Raw genomic sequence first — 17,714 nt, forward strand, 5'->3', positions numbered from 1 at the left:
ATAATATAATAATAATATAAGACTTTCATTTATTTCTCACTACAATAAACATTTGAAACTGTAAATGCCATAATAAGCCTATCATCCGGTCATTACATTGATATAATGTTAGAAATACACAGAAAGCTCAAAATCATTGTCAAACAGTTTTTTTTTTTTTTTTTTTAAAGTGTAAATTAATAAAAATTCTAATAATGCCTTGGTACAAAATAGTAGCCTAATATATTTTATGAATGTATTTATTTGGGGGGAAGGGTCATAATTGTGAACTGGCAGCATCCAACATTAGATGAGGGGATTATTTGGGTGCCCACCCTGACTGAAAGAGACACTAAGCACCATAACCACTGTTGTGGGCTACAGTGGTTATGGTGCTATAAGTCCCTGGATGCAGTTTGCATGACATTGTCTTGAGATAAATAGGATGTTACTAAAAGTTATAATACATAGAAAATGTGCAGCAAAGACAAAAGAAAACTTCTACAAAGATTTTGATTGCTGGCTGAGATATTAAGGAAAGGATTTAATTCCACCTAAATATTGCAATGAATAGATTATTAGCATATCTTTAAAGAAACACTATAGAGTCAGGAACACAAACAGGTATTCCTGACACTATAGGGTTAAACTAACTATTTAGGTTACCAGCCCTCTCTGACAGCACGTGTATGTGTGGATATATAATATACATATACACACGCGGCGTGTGTGTTTGTGCTTTAGGGTGCACACCCTAATGCAATAGGCTGCGCACGCCTATGTACGGCGTGCTATGCCGTCCCGGTGTTAATGGGCTTAAACGCACTAGTTGCAGATGGCGGTGGGGGGCCCTGCCTCGCAACCCAGACAGCCCCCCTGTGGCCAATCAGTGGCGATCTGAAGTTTCTGATCGCAATCACTGTTACAATGTGTCAGCCAATGATTTTTAAATCACTGGCTGACACATTGTCTCTGCCCCTCTCCTCACCTCACTTCGATCTGAGAGAGAGAGGCAGAGAGATCGTTGGAGAAAGAGTTGAAAAACTTTTTTTTTTTTTTAAATTCTTTATTTTTGAGTGCAGGTTAAATGGTACATACATGCCAATGATGCCCCAACAGCAATCACTGACTCATATTGGTGAACAGAGATATGACATTGCTGCACAATTTTTTTTTTCCTGAATTTACAGGCTTAACTTAGTGAGATATGAAAAGAAGTGAAAATATCAACATATGGGGGGCGGGGCCTGAGCAACATGGCGGCTGGACGTGCTTCGTGAGAGCTCCGAGCTCAATCCTCTTTCTAGCCGACATAATCGCACTCCAGCCAGCCAGGAAAAGTAAAAACGACTGAAGCCTGATCGTACTCTCCTCAGGACCCAACCGAGGAGCCCCGGGACTGCAGCCCACGGGTGCACGGAGCGTCCGTCGAAGATACGGGGAGTGAGGCCTAGCAGTATTGCCGGACGGGTGAGGCGGCCGATCCCCCGCTCTGCGCGACCTAGTGCCCTCCCAAGCCTGAATGGAGCCCTGTTCCCCCCCCAGGATCGGCGGGGGTTATCCCGGTCCACCCTATCCTGCACCGGTGACCAAGCGACTCAGCAACAAGCTATTGCCTACACTTTCACCTCGCGTGAAGAACCGAGCCCGCTACGAGACGGGCCTCGCATACAGGCCACACCACAAATGGCGCCTCCACAGACAGACCCTAACGAGGACCCGACGCTCCCTCCGACGCTCCCTCCGACGGATAGATGAGGCCTTCCAGCGCTTTTGGGAAAGACTAGAGCAGCGCATGGCACTGCAACTGCCAGAGCACATACGGGAGAAGAGAGAGGCCAAAAAGAAGGGGCCGAGCGAACCCCGCTCGGGCAGACTCCGTCCTGGAGCACACGCCACCCAGGCTATCTGTCCACCTGGGCCAAAGGCCAAATGGGGTATACCCCCACAGCATCGCCCACGACGCCAGAGGACCACGCGCCGCAGGCGGCGTTTCACCACCGGAGCCCTCCATATCGCCCATAAAGGGGAAGACCCGGCTGCACTGCATACCCGAGTCTGTGGCATACAGATGCGGTCCTTCCAAGTGGCCCGGGGCTGGAGCGGGGTCTGCCACGGCACACGCAGCTCCGTCTTCATCAGCAGAGCCGCAGAGACCTCTGAGCTCCCCTCTGACCAGAGCATAGAGCCACCACTATCCTTACGCCTGAACGACCTACAGGAAGACCAAGCGACTGCTTCACGACTGCCAATCACGGGAGTCGGGTGAGGTTGAAATTACCCCCACACCCTGGGGTCAGCTCGGGAGGCGACAGCGAGCACACACCCGCACCACATAGATCACTCGAATACACACCAGCCTCTAGTTCCTATTGACACATACTCCCCGGCTTCCGAACAATAAAGTGGAGGGCCAGATTTACGCTACACATGGGACTGTTCAACCTACCAGCTGTACATTTACGGCGGCCTACCACAGGGGACATCGGCTGAGTAGCCCACTGGGACTTTATGTATCTTGGCAGGAATTGCGACACCCGAGCCCCGACACTGCCTTACTCACCTTTCATGAGACATGATGGACATTCTCCAGCCCTCTCTACATCTTCCGGGTCTGCCACCTGCGAGAACCAACACGGCGCCCTGGCACTCTGGCAGACACCACAATCACCGAATCCGAGAAACCTTTAAATTCTCCCAAGCATATGAATGCTGTAGACCATTGAATAGGAATCATACGAATAGGCTTGTACTCCTAGCAGTCAACTGGAACAGCATGCAATAAATCCTTCCCCCAATAATGAGACAACACATCACTTTGAGGGTAAAACAGGAACTCTGGACTGGCTCATCCAGCCTGGCTTTTATTTCCATCTCACACATACAGGCCACACCCAGGGGGAGGCATAAAATAACCAATCCGAGATATGGTACAACCCACACATCCCCTCCCCTTAGCCTGAGAGATAATCCACATATTATACAGTTTAAAACATAACTTTTACACAATATCTGTAACTTCAAAACCATACGTCACATTCACATACAAATCACATATTCAGACTCAGCATACTTTAAACATAAACACTTCCAAAATTCAGGCAAATCCCTCCAGTGGATCAAAAGTTACACGGAAGTCCTTTTATGACCGACCGCAAGCACATTTTCTTGCCCAAAACAGTTCCATAGATTTGGGCTGTGCGGTCGGTCAATTCCCGGCATAAAAACGGCTAAGTCCCATTCGAAGTGTGCCTGTACTTCGACTTTGGTCGAAGTGTCGAAGTGGAGTTGATGTTAAGGGTCGGCGGTGTTCGAAGTTAAAATGGCTGCCGCCACGTGGTCCTTTGTCCGATTCCGGCCGCTTCGACAGCTTCGACAGCTTCGACAGCTTCGACTGTGTCTGAAGTGCCATATACAAAAGTACCAATCTGTCCCCAAAGTATTTAAAGGGCTAGGGACAGTATTATATCAATCCACATGTCCAAAAGTAGTTCTTAAAGGGTCAGTACATTATGGTAGCAGTCCATAAGCCCCAATTCAGTCCCTTAAAGGGCAATACCTCCCAGGGACCATAATCACTGGGCAGGAGGCAAGCAACCAGGCTTCTCCAGTTCTCAGTGGCGAGGTTGGTTCCGCCACATTTCTCCCCTTTACCAATTAGACTAACAGGGTACCTGACCTCCTGCCGGTCAGTGCCCTGGCTAGTCCAGCAACCCACCCACAAAACAGAAACAGCAGAGCAGCCCACCCACAATAAACAGTTACTACACCTGGGTGAGGGAGAATCTTGTCCAGGTTCAGGTGCCTCACCACGGCTATTGCAAACTACAAATCGACCAGGGATTCAGCTTGTATCACTAGAACATAAGCATACAACACAACATAGTGTAATACAGTTAGATTAAAATATTCATTTTATCTTTCAAGGTTGCACTCACAAGTTGATGGATTTTTTCAAGCCCTCAGGTTGCCTCCCCTGTAGTTTGGGGGGTTCCTTCTTTTGTCTGGTTGCCACGCCAACTCCAAATTTAGGAAGTCCACACACTCCCAATGGTTGGTAAAAAAAGGAAATTTATTGGCTTTAAAAGTATAAAAATCAAATCATAAAATGATACTACTGGTCCTACGCGTTTCGTCTCCCTTGGGAAACTTCCTCAGGGACCAAGTATCAAATTTCAGTTAAAACACACAATTTACATACACTGTCAAATCATCAAGTGTACAAATAAGCCTCACCACGGCTGTGTGGGGGACTGGTAGGCTGCCTTGGTGGGTTGCTGAGGGGGCAGAGACCAGCGGTACTCTGTCCTGTTGCCAGCACTACCACGGGAGTAGTCTGGTTGGAGCCTGGTTGCTGGAGACCGACTGTCTCCCCTTTAAATACACCGCTCTGCTGCTGGAGACCGACTGTCTCCCCTTGAGTTACACCGCTCTGCTGCTGGAGACCGACTGTCTCCCCTTGAGTTACACAGCTCTGCTGCTGGAGACTGACTGTCTCCCCTTTAGTTACACAGCTCTGCTGCTGGAGACAGACTGTCTCCCCTTTGGCTAAACAGCCCTGTTGTGGGGGGGCAGGACCAACCGTCCCTACCCCCTGTGCTGGAAGTGCAGAGACCACGGTCCCATCTGCACAGGTGTGGGGCTTACAGTCTCCCCCTGGTACATTAAGCTGCCGCTGGGGAGAGGTGGTAACCAGCTCCTCTCCCATTAGAACACTCTGCCGCTGGGGAATGGAGACTGGGCTCTCTATTCCCTGTACATTAATGATCCGCCGCTGGGGAGAGGTGGTAACAATCTCCTCTCCCATGCATACTTCCCGTCTCTGCGGAGGGAGACCGACTGTCTCTCCTCCCAGCACAGAGTCCTGCTGTGGGGGAAAGGGGGCTGGGCTCTCTATTCCCTGCTGGATACTCTGCCGCTGGGGAATGGAGACCGGGCTCCCAATTCCCAACAAATCACACTGCCGCTGGGGAGGGAGGACGGCTCCTTCAGCTCCCTGTAACTTGGGCGCAGAGACCACGGTCCCATCTGCGCTGGTGTGGGGCTTACGGTCTCCCCTTGGTGGGTTAGGCTGCCGCTGGAGGGAGGGTGTAACAAGCTCTTCTCTCTGAACTGTAACCTGCCGCTGGGGATCTGGGCCGACTGCCCAGCATCCCTGTAGGGCCGGTAGAGAGACCTCGATCCCATCTCCACCTGCCATCTGTGGGTCTCTCCAGGACCAGTCTATGAGGTCCCCTACTTCTGCAACTGGTAGTTTTCCCAGCTATAGGCTAGCAGGTCTGGGTCTGCCACCCAGTTTTCCCGGTCTGCGTCCCTGCTCTGCGGCTGGCAAGAATTTAATAGTTCTACATAGTCCATCTCCAGCTCTCGTTCCATGGCAGCGAAACGGCGGAGGTCTTCTCCCAGTCCAATAGATCTCGGGCCCTGTATCATCTCACCTCGGTAATGAAAGATAGCCCAGTACCGTGACTCTGCTGGACTGCCGAAGTCGACATCCTCCACTAAGGCTTTCCACAACAGGCCAGGGCTCGTGTAGTTCTCCCCCTCTGGCTGGATGCCCTCTGCCCTCCACGTCTCTGGCTGGACAGTGCACCACCACAGTGCCCGGTATGAGGCGTCCAGGCTCAGTTCCCTTTCCACGAGGTACTCGAGTTGTCTTACCTGCTGCCCTCCAGGTTGGTCTCCCAGAAGCGGCATCCGCCAGGCCATTTGTTCCTCCAACTGGTATGCGACACCAGGAAGGCGCTGCCGTTGATACTGGACTTCCTCCAGGGCATCGTACCATAACTCTTTCCGGGCATTATCTCTCCATTCTAATTCACTCTCTTCCTCAGGTGTGTGTGTTGCCCAGGGGTCTACGAACCCCATTTTTCCAAATCTTTGTGTAGACAGAGACGCTGTAGGCACACTAGCGTCGCCCTCAATTTTTAATCCAAACGAACTGTGTCTCCGAGCTGCTTTACCTCGCACTAGGACGCCATCCCACCACTGCCACCAATGTAACGGATCACCTGGCACCCCGACTTGGTACCTCCGTTAATGGATGCTCCTAGTGCTTCCTGAGGACTCGCGTGTTCCTATTATTTTAGTTTACTTTGCGCGACATGGAAATACTGAACCTGCGCATCTATTCTGTTCAAGTTTGCGTACCTAATCCCTCGCAACTAGTTAACGTTAAGCAAATTCAAATGCATATAGACTAAACCTGTTTACAAATGCGACTCTAAATCATTATATATAAAAAAGAGGTATTGATGCTAAGGGAATGTTAGATGCCATTGTTATTGATCCCTACACTGTATTCGAATTGCAAACTTCCCTCTCTTTATTCTGTACCCCATCTAATATGCCTCAATAAAATACAGATTGACAAAAAATATCAACATATAACATGAACAGTTATCAGCCCAACAGAGCCGTCTCATTGATATAAGTTAGGAACATGTCTTTGAGTCTAATTCATAGGATCTAGGCTTTAAGAAGTACATGTCAATTTACAAAAGGCTTGCTGCAAGCGCTTCATACTAACAGCATGCTGTGCGTCTCGTTAGCTAAGTGTTGAGTAGCATGTCATTCAGCGTGGGAATGTAGGTTTAATCTATATCTAGTCTAGAATCAGAGCAGAGTGGCCTAACTCCTAAACCCTCGAACATCATGTGGTTCAGATTGGTTCTGAGTGCCAGTGGTGCTTATTACGGCAACTATTAACTCAGAGGTGTACTCAGCTACCTGTCAGCCCGGTCTCGCTGCATTCTAGCTGTGATTACATGCCACAATGCCGATTTCGTCTCTAGGGAGCAACGTGGGTCTCAATTATGTCTAAGTGGAGCGTTCTAACAGTAGCGAAAAGATTAATGGGAGACTTTCATGTTGGTGCATTGAGACAATAAGCTTAGGTGGGTCTCTAGTGATATGTTTTGACAATGCAGTCATAGAGGGAGTGATTCCCCTGTTACCCTGGAGCAGGGGGGGGGGGGGGGTGGCATGGTTAGGGGCCAGCCTATCGTCGGTAGAGGTGGTGTCAGTGCAGGGGGTCTTCTATGTCCGGTGTCTGGGCCCTCTCTTCCGTCATGGTAGGGGTATCTGTGACAACATTTAACAAACAACTGTACCCTGCTCTAAAGCATGGGGCAAGAGAGCAGTGTCCCGGAGGAGAGGAAAAAAAAAAAAAAAAAAAAGGAAAATTGCATCGTTATTCCCCAAATAGAAAAAAGGAAAAAATTGTATTGTAAATCCCAAGTCCTCTTCAGGTTGTGCCTGTGGTTGAAAGCGTTCCAGTCGGACGTCGGGGTATAAATGCTGGAGCTTCAGCGTTGCCCCAGTGTGGAGGGTGTGTGGGGTTCGTTGGGGGCTTTGGTGCGGTGATTGAGTCCAGAGGGAGGTCCAGTGACCTCAGGGTTCTTTCAGCCTCCTGCATAGTACGTATGGTGTGTGTGGCGTCTCCCTTGGTGATCTGTAGGGTATGGTTTGTGCCCCAGCGGTATCGGATTTTCAGCGGTTTTTCTCCAGGCCATGGTGGCTCCCGATAGGTCTGGGTAAAAAGAGAGACTCATTTCTTCGAAGGGGTAAGTCGGGTGTTCGCGGACCGCTGCAAGTACCGCAGCTCTGTCTTTCAGGTTCAGGAACTGCATGATAACATCCCTCGTGGCTGAAGGTGGGGCTTTAGGGGATTTAGGGATGCAGAATATGCCGTCAATAGCCACCGCTTTGGATATTTTCGGGGTGAGCAATGCTGTTAGTAGCCTCCTGAGTAGGTGAGGCAGCGTCCGGTATGTTATCCGCTATGCCCCTGATCTTCAGGTGTTTCATGCGGCGTTTATCCTCCAATGAGGCAAGTTGTAGTTCGTGTATTTGGTGTTGCTTTCTGAGCTCCTGAACCTCCTGCTGCAGCTCCTTTATTTGACCTTTCTGGGTGTCCGCAATTACTTCCACTGCTCCCAATCGGCCATTCAGTCCCTGCAGGGTTTCTTTAAGTGAGGCCACATCGGCCGCGATTTTCTGATGGTGATCAGCCATTAAAGCCCGTATAGCCTCCATGCTCACCGGTGTGTGGGAGGTATCAGGTTGCTTTTGCAGTATTCGGGCTGGAGGTGGCTGCGGCTGGGCCTGGTGTCCCCCTCCGCTTCATCCGACGTGTCTTCATAAAAATCGGAGCAGCCTCCGTGGAGGGACGCCAGCTTAGCGTTCGTGGCTTCTGAGGCCTGCCGCCAGAGCTCAGCGATGTGCATGCCTTGCCTCGGTTTTTCGGGCTTTAATTTTTTTGTTTTCCTCCCCATGAGGTCTCAATGTGTATCGGGTACTGTGAGTGGTCACCGTGCGTGAGAGCCTCCAGGCCCTAGAGTTTCGGCGCGTAGTAGGCCGCAGTCCGGTGCCGCGGCTCTGCGTGTTTGGCGGGTACGAAAGTGGTAGCAACCGGTGCGGTATCTACCTGGTAAGACCCCTGGTGCGTTGTTTTGTTCGGAATGGGGCTTAGTTGTGGGGATATTTGACGGATTCAGGTAATATGTTGAGGAGCTCTCGTTAATGGCGTCCGTTCTAGTCGGCTGGCAAGCCCCGCCCCCCAGAGTTGAAAAACTTCAGTAAAAATTTGTTACATTTTTTTTTTAACCCTTTCAGTGCTAATCACAGCATTAACTGTGATCAGCCTGATTAGGGCTGTTAATACGTTTATACTATTATTAAAAAAAAATTTTAGGGTAAAAAAACATTTATATAATGTTTTTTGACCCTTTGTCAGCCGCAGCAACCCAAATCTCCCTTTACCCCTTCCGTGCTACAGTGATCACTGTACTGTACAGTATCGCTGCTGTACAGTACTGTACAAGTGATCACTGTGATCAGAGGGCTCTCTGATCAGGCTGATTCTTTTTTCAGTGCTGATCGCAGCAGTCTAAACTGCAATCAGTACATTTATTTTATTTTTCGTGGGTTTTTGAGGGTGGGTAGTGGGTATTAGGCAAGTAGGAATTTAGTAATTTCCCCCCTAGTTGTTATATTAATTATTGTTTAGTGCCCCCTAGAATGGCACGTCACTACTCAGCGGAGGAGGTGTACGCCATTCTGGCAGGCAGTGATAGTGACACTCTGCAAGACAGTGACACTATCCCTGCCTCTGACATTGAGCCTCTGAGTGAGTCCTCAAGTGATCGTGCCCTACCACCACCTACAAGAGGACGCTTAGCAAGCCCAATGCTAGTTGGAGACTGGGTGCTTCCAAACCGGACGTCTCCAGAAATACCCCCATTCACAGCGACCCCTGGCATCACTGTTATGGTGGATGCTTGGGAGCCAATTAAATATTTTGATCTGTTCATGTCAGAAGACATTTTTCAGCTAATGGTTGAGCAAACCAATTTATTTGCCAACCAATATCTGATTGCAAATCCGGGGTCACATTACAATCGGCAAAATATGTGGCACCCCATGGATCTTGCAGAATTGCGCAAATTTTGGGCCCTAACTCTAGTTCTGGGTATCGTCAAAAAGCCGAGTATCAGGTCCTACTGGTACAAGCACCCCATCCTGGCTACCCCTCTTTTCCCAGGGGTTATGAAGAGGGATCGCTATGAGCAGCCGCTGCGTTTCCTCCACTTCAACGATAACGCACTGTGCCCCCCAAGAAACGACCCAGTGTTCTACAAAACTCGGCCCCTAATCCAACTCCTGTCAGACAAATTCTCCCAAAATTTTGTCCCTGAAGAAAATATATGTGTAGATGAATCTCTAATAAAGTTTAAGGGTAAATTACTTTTTAAGCAGTATATCCCTTCTATACGGTCCCAATATGGTGTCTTATTTTACAAATTGTGCGGATCCAAATCTGGATATACAAGGACTTTTCGTATTTATCAGGGGAAGGATAGCCATCTTGACCCACCAGGATGCCCTGATTCTGTGGGTACAAGTAGCAAGATAGTATGGGACCTAACCCTTCCCTTAAATAAGGGATACAGGCTATGGGTTGACAACTATTATTCAAGCATAGAGTTATTTAAAACTTTATTTTCCTTTGAAACCCTTGCCTGTGGCACAGTGTGGAAGAATCGCAGAGGTTTCCCCCAAACCCTGGCAAGAAGCAGACGCAGTAGAGGCTACCTTTCAGTGCTCCGCCAGGATGAGTTGCTTGCCCTTCGCTTCACTGATAGGAAGGATGTATTCATGTTGTCTACAATGCATGACAAAACGTCAGTGCCAGTGTCTGTGAGAGGTGGAATTGAGCAGCTGGAGAAGCCGAAGTGTGTTGTAGACTACAGCAAGTTTATGGGGGGAGTAGACTAGGTTGACCAATGCATACAGCCCTATCTGGCAAACCGAAAGAGTAGGACCTGGTACAAGAAAATTACAATCTACGTAACCCAGATTGTAATTTTCAACTCCTATGTGCCATTTCTAGAGTTTATGGTCCAAATTTTGTCTTAAATTGTATTTGCCCAGGCCTCCAATCCTAACCCTTCTTTGGAATCCGAAGATGTCCAAAGACTTTTCAGCAAACATTTCCCTTCCCGAATCCCCCCACACCCTGTAAAAGGTCACCCCAACGAAAATGCTGTGTTTGCTGGAAAAGATAAGTCCAAAAGGACTCCAGTTATTATTGCCCCTACTATCCATCCCTGCCCACCCTCTGCATAACAGACTGTTTCAAAGTCTACCATACAGAGCTGAACTTCTGAATCACTCTGTATGATACTTTGGCAGTTTGTTTGCTTGATTTCCCTGGATTTCTGACCTCGGCTTGTCCTGACTACGCTTTGTGAGCTGCCTGTACCGACCCATTGGCTTGTTTTACCGACTACTCTGACTTCTAGATTCCCCTGACCTTGGCCTGTCCCTGTTTACTAGACATGTGCAATTCGTTTCAGTCCGAATGGGAATTCGGATGAATTTCAAACAATTCGGACATTTGGGTACTTCCAAATGTCCGAATAGATGAATTGCCAAATTGCCGAATGGTTGAAGTCCCGAAATTACGAAATTACCGAAGTGTCGAATTGCCGAAGGTCCGAAGTGTCAAAGTGCCGAAGTTCCGAAGCACAGTATTGCCTAAGAACTTATATACTTACCCAGTGGAAGAATGAAGAATGTTACACTGTATACAATTTTTAATAAAAAGTGTACAAACATAGCCAGGATTCAGGGGTAAGCATTTGCAACACAAAGCACAAATAAAACTCTAACAGCTATGTGGGCCCTTTATTTCTGATGAACTGGTTAGTCCAAACATATCAATACACACCATTTAGAATACTCTGGGTTGCCTACTTTTGAAAATGGTATCCCATAATAGTGGAAATGTTATTACCCAGGCTGCCATACGCTCTCAAAGGTGACATAGGCCCAGAAAATCCCTTTGCCAAATTTCAGTGTGTAAAAACATAAATGGATTACGTATATTAGACCCTATAATGTTCCAAAACCCCATAAAACTTATACATAGGGGGTACCATTGCACACGTGGGACATCACTGACCAGAAATGTGAGTGCTTCAGAGCAGTGAAAAGTATAAGAACGATAATATCATCACTGAAGGTACAGTTTTTATGTGAAAAATGCAAAAATAAATCTGAACACCAACTTTGGCTACTGTTTGTGACTAAGTGGCTATTACAAAAGACTGCACCATAACCCATTTTAAATACCCTGGGATGTCTACTTTTCCACATGGTATGCCAGGGTGGGGGCAATTTTCATTTCTGGGCTGCCATACGGTCTCAAAGGCAACATAGGACCAGCAAACCAATCTGGCAAATTTCTACGTGTAAAAACATAAATGGACAAGCCCTATATTGGACCATGTAACTTTCCAAAACACCATAAAACATATACATGGGGTGTACCGTTGTACTCATGAGACATCACTGACCAGAAATGTGAGTGTTTCAGAGCAGTGAAATGTATAAGAACGATAAAATCATCACTGAAAGTACAGTTTTTATGTGAAAAAAGCCCCCCAAAAAAATCTGAACACCAACTTTGGCTACTGTTTGTGACTAGGTGGCTACTACAAAAGACTGAACATAGCCCATTTTGAATACCCTGGGATGGCTTCTTTTTCAAATGGTATGCCATGGTGCAGATAATTTTCATTTCTGGGCTGCCATACGGTCTCAAATGCAACATAGGCCCAGCAAACCAATCTAAAAAAAATCTATGTGTAAATAAAATTAATACACAAGCCCTATATTGGACCCTGTACCTTTTGAAAAACCCATAAAACCTGTACATGAGGGGTACTGTTTTACTCGTGAGACATTGCTGAATACAAATTTGTGTGTTTTATTGCAGTAAAAGTGAACAGTGTTATGACATTCACAGTAAAAATTAATGCAGAACTTTTTCTAATTTTTTTTTTATTTTTTTCACAAAAATGTTAGTTCCATATATAAAATTTGATATTAAATGAAAGCTCTCATTCTCCTGAACAAAATGATATATAATAAGTATGGGTTTATGCAATATGAAAGAGGTAAAAAAATTTTGAACAGACATATAGTCAAATTCTGTGGTTTGTTTAAATTTTTTTTGGATCACAACTTGTACATTTGGCTCCGTCCTTAAGGGGTTAATAGTGTCATATGGCCTGAAAATTGTAGATTATGCTAGCTTTAGTGTACCTATAATCTTAATTTTATTAATGACAGGAGGCGAGTATTTGCTTAAGTCTCTCTTTACTAGAACTCCACAGCAGCAGAAAAACAACCAATCAGAAAAAAGTTAGGTACTATAAAACTCCCCTCCCCATACATCATTTCCTCTTTCAAGCTGCGACAAAACATAACAAAAGGCAGAAAATAATGGGGAAGAGACGAAGTCCTAGATACAATGAATACAACAATGTCCACCATCCGAGAAGAACTGCCAAACTAGATAGAGTTGATGGACTGTAAACTGAAACGAGAGAAAAAAACAGAATCGAAAAGGTTGGTTAGCCAATGAAATGTACTCTGAACAGAACAGGTAGTAACACCTGCAATTGTCTCCATATCAGCCGAGGCTCGGGCTGAGGTTAGGGGTGGTCGCGCCCTCCAACGGCAATATAGTGACGGGTTCTGTAAAACAGAAATGGTCCCCTCTATTTCTGCACATAAGCTTTCGATCTGGGCTGAGGTCATGAACGGGCCGCAGCATCTTATCCTGCAAACCAGAGTTCCTCTCAGTTCCAGACTGATAGTAAGCGGGAAGCTTGCCCTCTAAAACTAGATGAGTCAGGCCGATGTCCTGAGAGGCATTCTCCTCTGATCCAGAAATCACTCTCTGCCTCAGGCGCCTGAGAGGTGTACACAATTGGAGATAAAAAAAATCTTGATAATAGTTGGAGTATACTCCAGCCTGGGGCCGTGTCCCAGAGTCTAATAATGGGGACAGGCCGAGAAAACTGCAATAGTTAGAAAAAATGATGGAATCTAAAGACCGCCACCTGGATCCCGCGCAAGTGTGCGGAATCCAGGATGGCCGCCGGTAGTCTGGGGAAACGCTGGAGACGTTCTCCGCGATCCACGAGAGCCCGGGAAGTCGGAGGAGGCCAAGTCAGGCCTCTCGATGACCCGAGCCATAGGAAAAAAGGGGAAGACATGAAAACAAAGACATAACAGACTACAGGTAAGATAAAGGAACAACACGTACCCCGGGGGGAAGGTAAATGACAGACAGGAAAGATAGAAGATAGGTAAACCCAACTGAAAGGGCCAAGAACTAAGAATGACGTAGAAAAAAAACTACCTATACCCCAAATGGATACCGGATCTGCAGCTTAAGGATTCGTTGCTAAAGTCAAGGAATTACCGTGTTCCCCTGTCGCTGTTTAAACACTGGTCCCTGTACGTGCATCAGAAATAAACTCTCAGTGGAGATGTGCCGCCGCCGGGCTGGTGTGAGCCGTGGCTGCCCGTCCAGGGATTTACGTAGAAACCTTGCCCCTTGGGCATGCGGTTTAGGGCCTTCACCCTTCCAAGCATACTTAGGTGTACCTATACTGGTGTCACCTCAATAGTATGGTAGCAGTGCTTACCCGGACACCCTCCCATCTCTGTGTCAATAGTGGTTAACTTGGCATTCCTCAGTAATATTCTCTCAGGCCTGCAGCCAAAAGAGGGTCCGGGTACTGACCAACGTCGGAGCGGGTCGGTCAAAAGGCACAGACATAGCAGGCCAATCAATGGGGCACAGACATAGCAGGCCAATCAATGGGGCACAGACGTAGCAGGCCAATCAATGGGGCACAGACGTGGCAGGCCAATCAATGGGGCACAGACGTGGCAGGTCAATCAATGGGGTACAGACATAGCAGGTCCATCACAGGTGTTGTGTTCTGACAACCGCAGGAGACCAGTCTGTGTGGTTAGAGCCCCCTTATATATATCTATATAGAATCCTGGGTTAATAGGTGCAAATCCAACTCGAATACAAGCCTCCCTGGTAGAGCAAAGGTGTGTTAAGAGTACTAAATAGGAAATGTCCCAGAGTATTTCCCAAACGCCCTGCAGGCACTGGTCACTGGTGTATCCAGGCTGCAATTCCAGTTAAGTGCAGGCAATGCGGCACAGACAAAGCAGGCCAAGTCACTTATAAATGTACATGGTAGCATTAAGGGTCACTGTATTGAAGGATTCCCTTCTGTAAATATAGGTCCAGGGGCCCTTAGTTTTAAGAAAACAGATGTAAGCCTCTGATGTAGGGATATGCAGCATGCAGGGTTCAGGCTCCCCTGGAAAATGTGTATGATGTTTGGTGTAATACACTGTGGGGCACCCCCAACTGCCACCAATGAATAACTACATGAAAAATAATGTATATTTTTAAATGAACTAAAGGCCGGTGAAACACAGACCTTATGCTCCCAGACCGCCAGCTAGAAAAGGGCCTCAGGCCGCGGTCTAAAATTACTCCTGGCTCCCCGATGGGGAGAACAAGCCTCTTGCGGCGTCCGGGTACTAATTTAACAGGTGGGGGAGGGGGCATGCGTAAGTGCTCCCTCCTCCACCCGGCGGACACACGCGGTCTGCGGATTGAGCCGGTCGCAGCCGGCGGCCACGTGTGGAGGCTCCGGTCGGGAGGCGCGACCGGAGCTAAAAACACACACGGGACCGCTGGATGTGCACTCTGCGGTCCCGAGGCTCGGGGGGAAACGGAGGAGGCAGAAAAGGCCAGCCTCCCGCATCCCCTGTGCGGTAAAAAGCGCCCGCAAGGGCAAAAACGGGAAAGTAAACAGATGGGCAATATACATAATAAGGGGACAGAAAAAGGGGGAAGAGTCCCAGAAAGGAAAAAAGAAGCCAGATGGAAAATAAAACTCTCCACAAAGCCCAGTGCAATATAGGGCAGTGGGGCATAAGCTAGTTATACAAAACAAGTACCCAAATAATTAAACATGTAAAACACTGTAAATATAAATAAATCCCAAAGCCACTAACTAAAATTAGCAGGAGGCAATGGTACTCTGACCTGTACTGATGCGGAGCAGCAAAGAAAGAGGAAATGATGTATGGGGAGAGTTTTATAGTACCTAACTTTTTTCTGATTGGTTGTTTTTCTGTGCTGCTGTGGAGTTCTAGTAAAGAGAGACTTAAGCAAATACGAGGCCTCCTGTCATGTTATAAAATTTCACATTTTCTCTTTATGTGCATTCATACACCCCGTGTTCTGACTCAAACAGTCAAACCATATGTCCTTTTCTGGTAAGGTTAGAACATGAACCAAGTAAATGTTTATTTAAAAAGTATGCATGTTATACATGTAGTAGTGGACGCATGCAATAGCCTTCCAGCTGAAGTGGTAGTGGTTAACACAGTGAAGGAGTTTCAGCATGCATGGGATCTGCTTAAGGCTTTCCTAGCTATAAGATAAGGCCAGGGACTAATTAAAGTATTTAGAAAATTGGGCTGACTAGATGGGCCGAATGGTTCTTATCTGCCGTCACATTCTATGTTTCTATGTTTTCTGTTTATGCTCTACTTTCTTTCCAATCAGGTATGTATCAGGTGATTGGAAATTTCAGTCAACCTTTTTTCTCTCGGCGTGTGTACCCTCCCTCTGTTCTGGTATTTAACAAGTCATTTCATGTCATATGAATGCACACCAGGACATCTCATTAAGGCTTTTCCCCAGACTGTTAATCTTTCTCATGTGGTTTTCAAAGTCTGCTGAATTTATTAATGATCAGTAATAGCTGTGAACATAGATTACGGAATTCTGTACACAAATGAATTGTACATTACAGTGTGTGCTTATCACACTTAGTACAGTAATTTTATTTTACAGGACATTCAACATTGACAGACAGTGACTTGGCTCCTACACTAACTCTTTGTAAAAGTGTTCAAGCTGCATACAACAAGCTAGTTCATTAGCCAGTTCTATAGCTTTTTTTTTTTCTTGCATATGGACACCTTACTATAGTATTGTACTATAAGGAACTAAACAAAAGGTATATAGTTAAAATTTGGTACTGTAAGTTTTACCTTTGGAACATGTTTGTTATGGTGGTGTGCAGACAACCAAACTTGCTCTGCAATGGCTAACCTCTGTTTTTAGGAACCTCTAGAAGACTTCCAGTGTCACCCAAAACACGATAGGAAAGCAGTGAATAATGCTTTCATGGGGGGAAATCCTAATGCGAGTGCCTCCATTGCCGCATATGTGTGTTAGGTCTCCCCCTCGGAAGCGAAGGCGGACACGAGCCAGCTCTGAGGGACATTGGCTCTGGATCCAGGTAAGTGACAGAAAAGGTTATTAACCCCCTTCTGCTTCACAGGGTAGGGGGCTTACTGGAGTGGGAAGCTATAGCGCCAGGAAAACGAGTTTGTTTTCCTGGCACTATAGTTTCCCTTTAACACACTGACAGACACTGAATTGTCCTTCTGCTGCACCTCACAGACATTCCGATCACCAGGTATAAAAAAATCAATATGGCCACAACTGTTCAACCTGGTGCGCAGTCTCATCCCATGCTTCTGATGGTCAAATACAACTCCAAAAGTGAGGGACTGGGTGAGGAGAGCAGAGTATATAAGAACAATTGAGGAATTGATCTTCTTGGCTTCGAGCAGAGCTCAGAAATACTAGAAAATTTGGTTCATTGGCTCCAGTGGCTGTCCTCGGACATTGCGGATCTTCAAGGAGTGTGAATTATATGGATACTGGAGACTAGGCATGTGCATGGGAAAAAAATTTGGTTCGGTACGGCATTCCGAAATTCAGGATTTTCACAATTCGGGACTTCGGCAATTCGGCACTTCGGCAACTTCGGCAACTTCGGAACTTCGACACTTCGGAAATTCGGCAACTTCGGAACTTCGGCATTTCGGAATTTTGGGACTTCGGCACCTCGGGACTTCTCTTGCAGCCGCTTGGTAGATAACTCCCTAATTCCCACGGTATCAGGGAGTTATCTACCAAAAGGCTGAAAGACCTAAATTGGTCTTTCAGCCAAATTTACTAATACTAAGTAAAAATTACTTAGTATTAGTACATTTTGCCCCTACTCGCTATACCGTGAGTAGGGGCATGTCTAGTAAACAGTGAGCAGCCTGTGACTGCTCACTGTTTAAAAAAAATAAAAAATAGTGCCCCCTCCCGGCCCCCTAAAAACTAATAAGGGGGGGACCTAATGTCCTCCCCCCTGGCCCCCACCCCTGAGCGGCAGGTGGGGGCCCTAAAAACTAATAAGGGGGGGACCTAATGTCCTCACCCCTGGCCCCCACCCCTGAGCGGTGGGTGGGGGCCCTAAACAAAAATAAGG

The sequence above is a fragment of the Pelobates fuscus genome, chromosome 3, assembly GCF_036172605.1.
Source record: "Pelobates fuscus isolate aPelFus1 chromosome 3, aPelFus1.pri, whole genome shotgun sequence".
NCBI classification, from domain to species: Eukaryota; Metazoa; Chordata; class Amphibia; order Anura; family Pelobatidae; genus Pelobates; species Pelobates fuscus.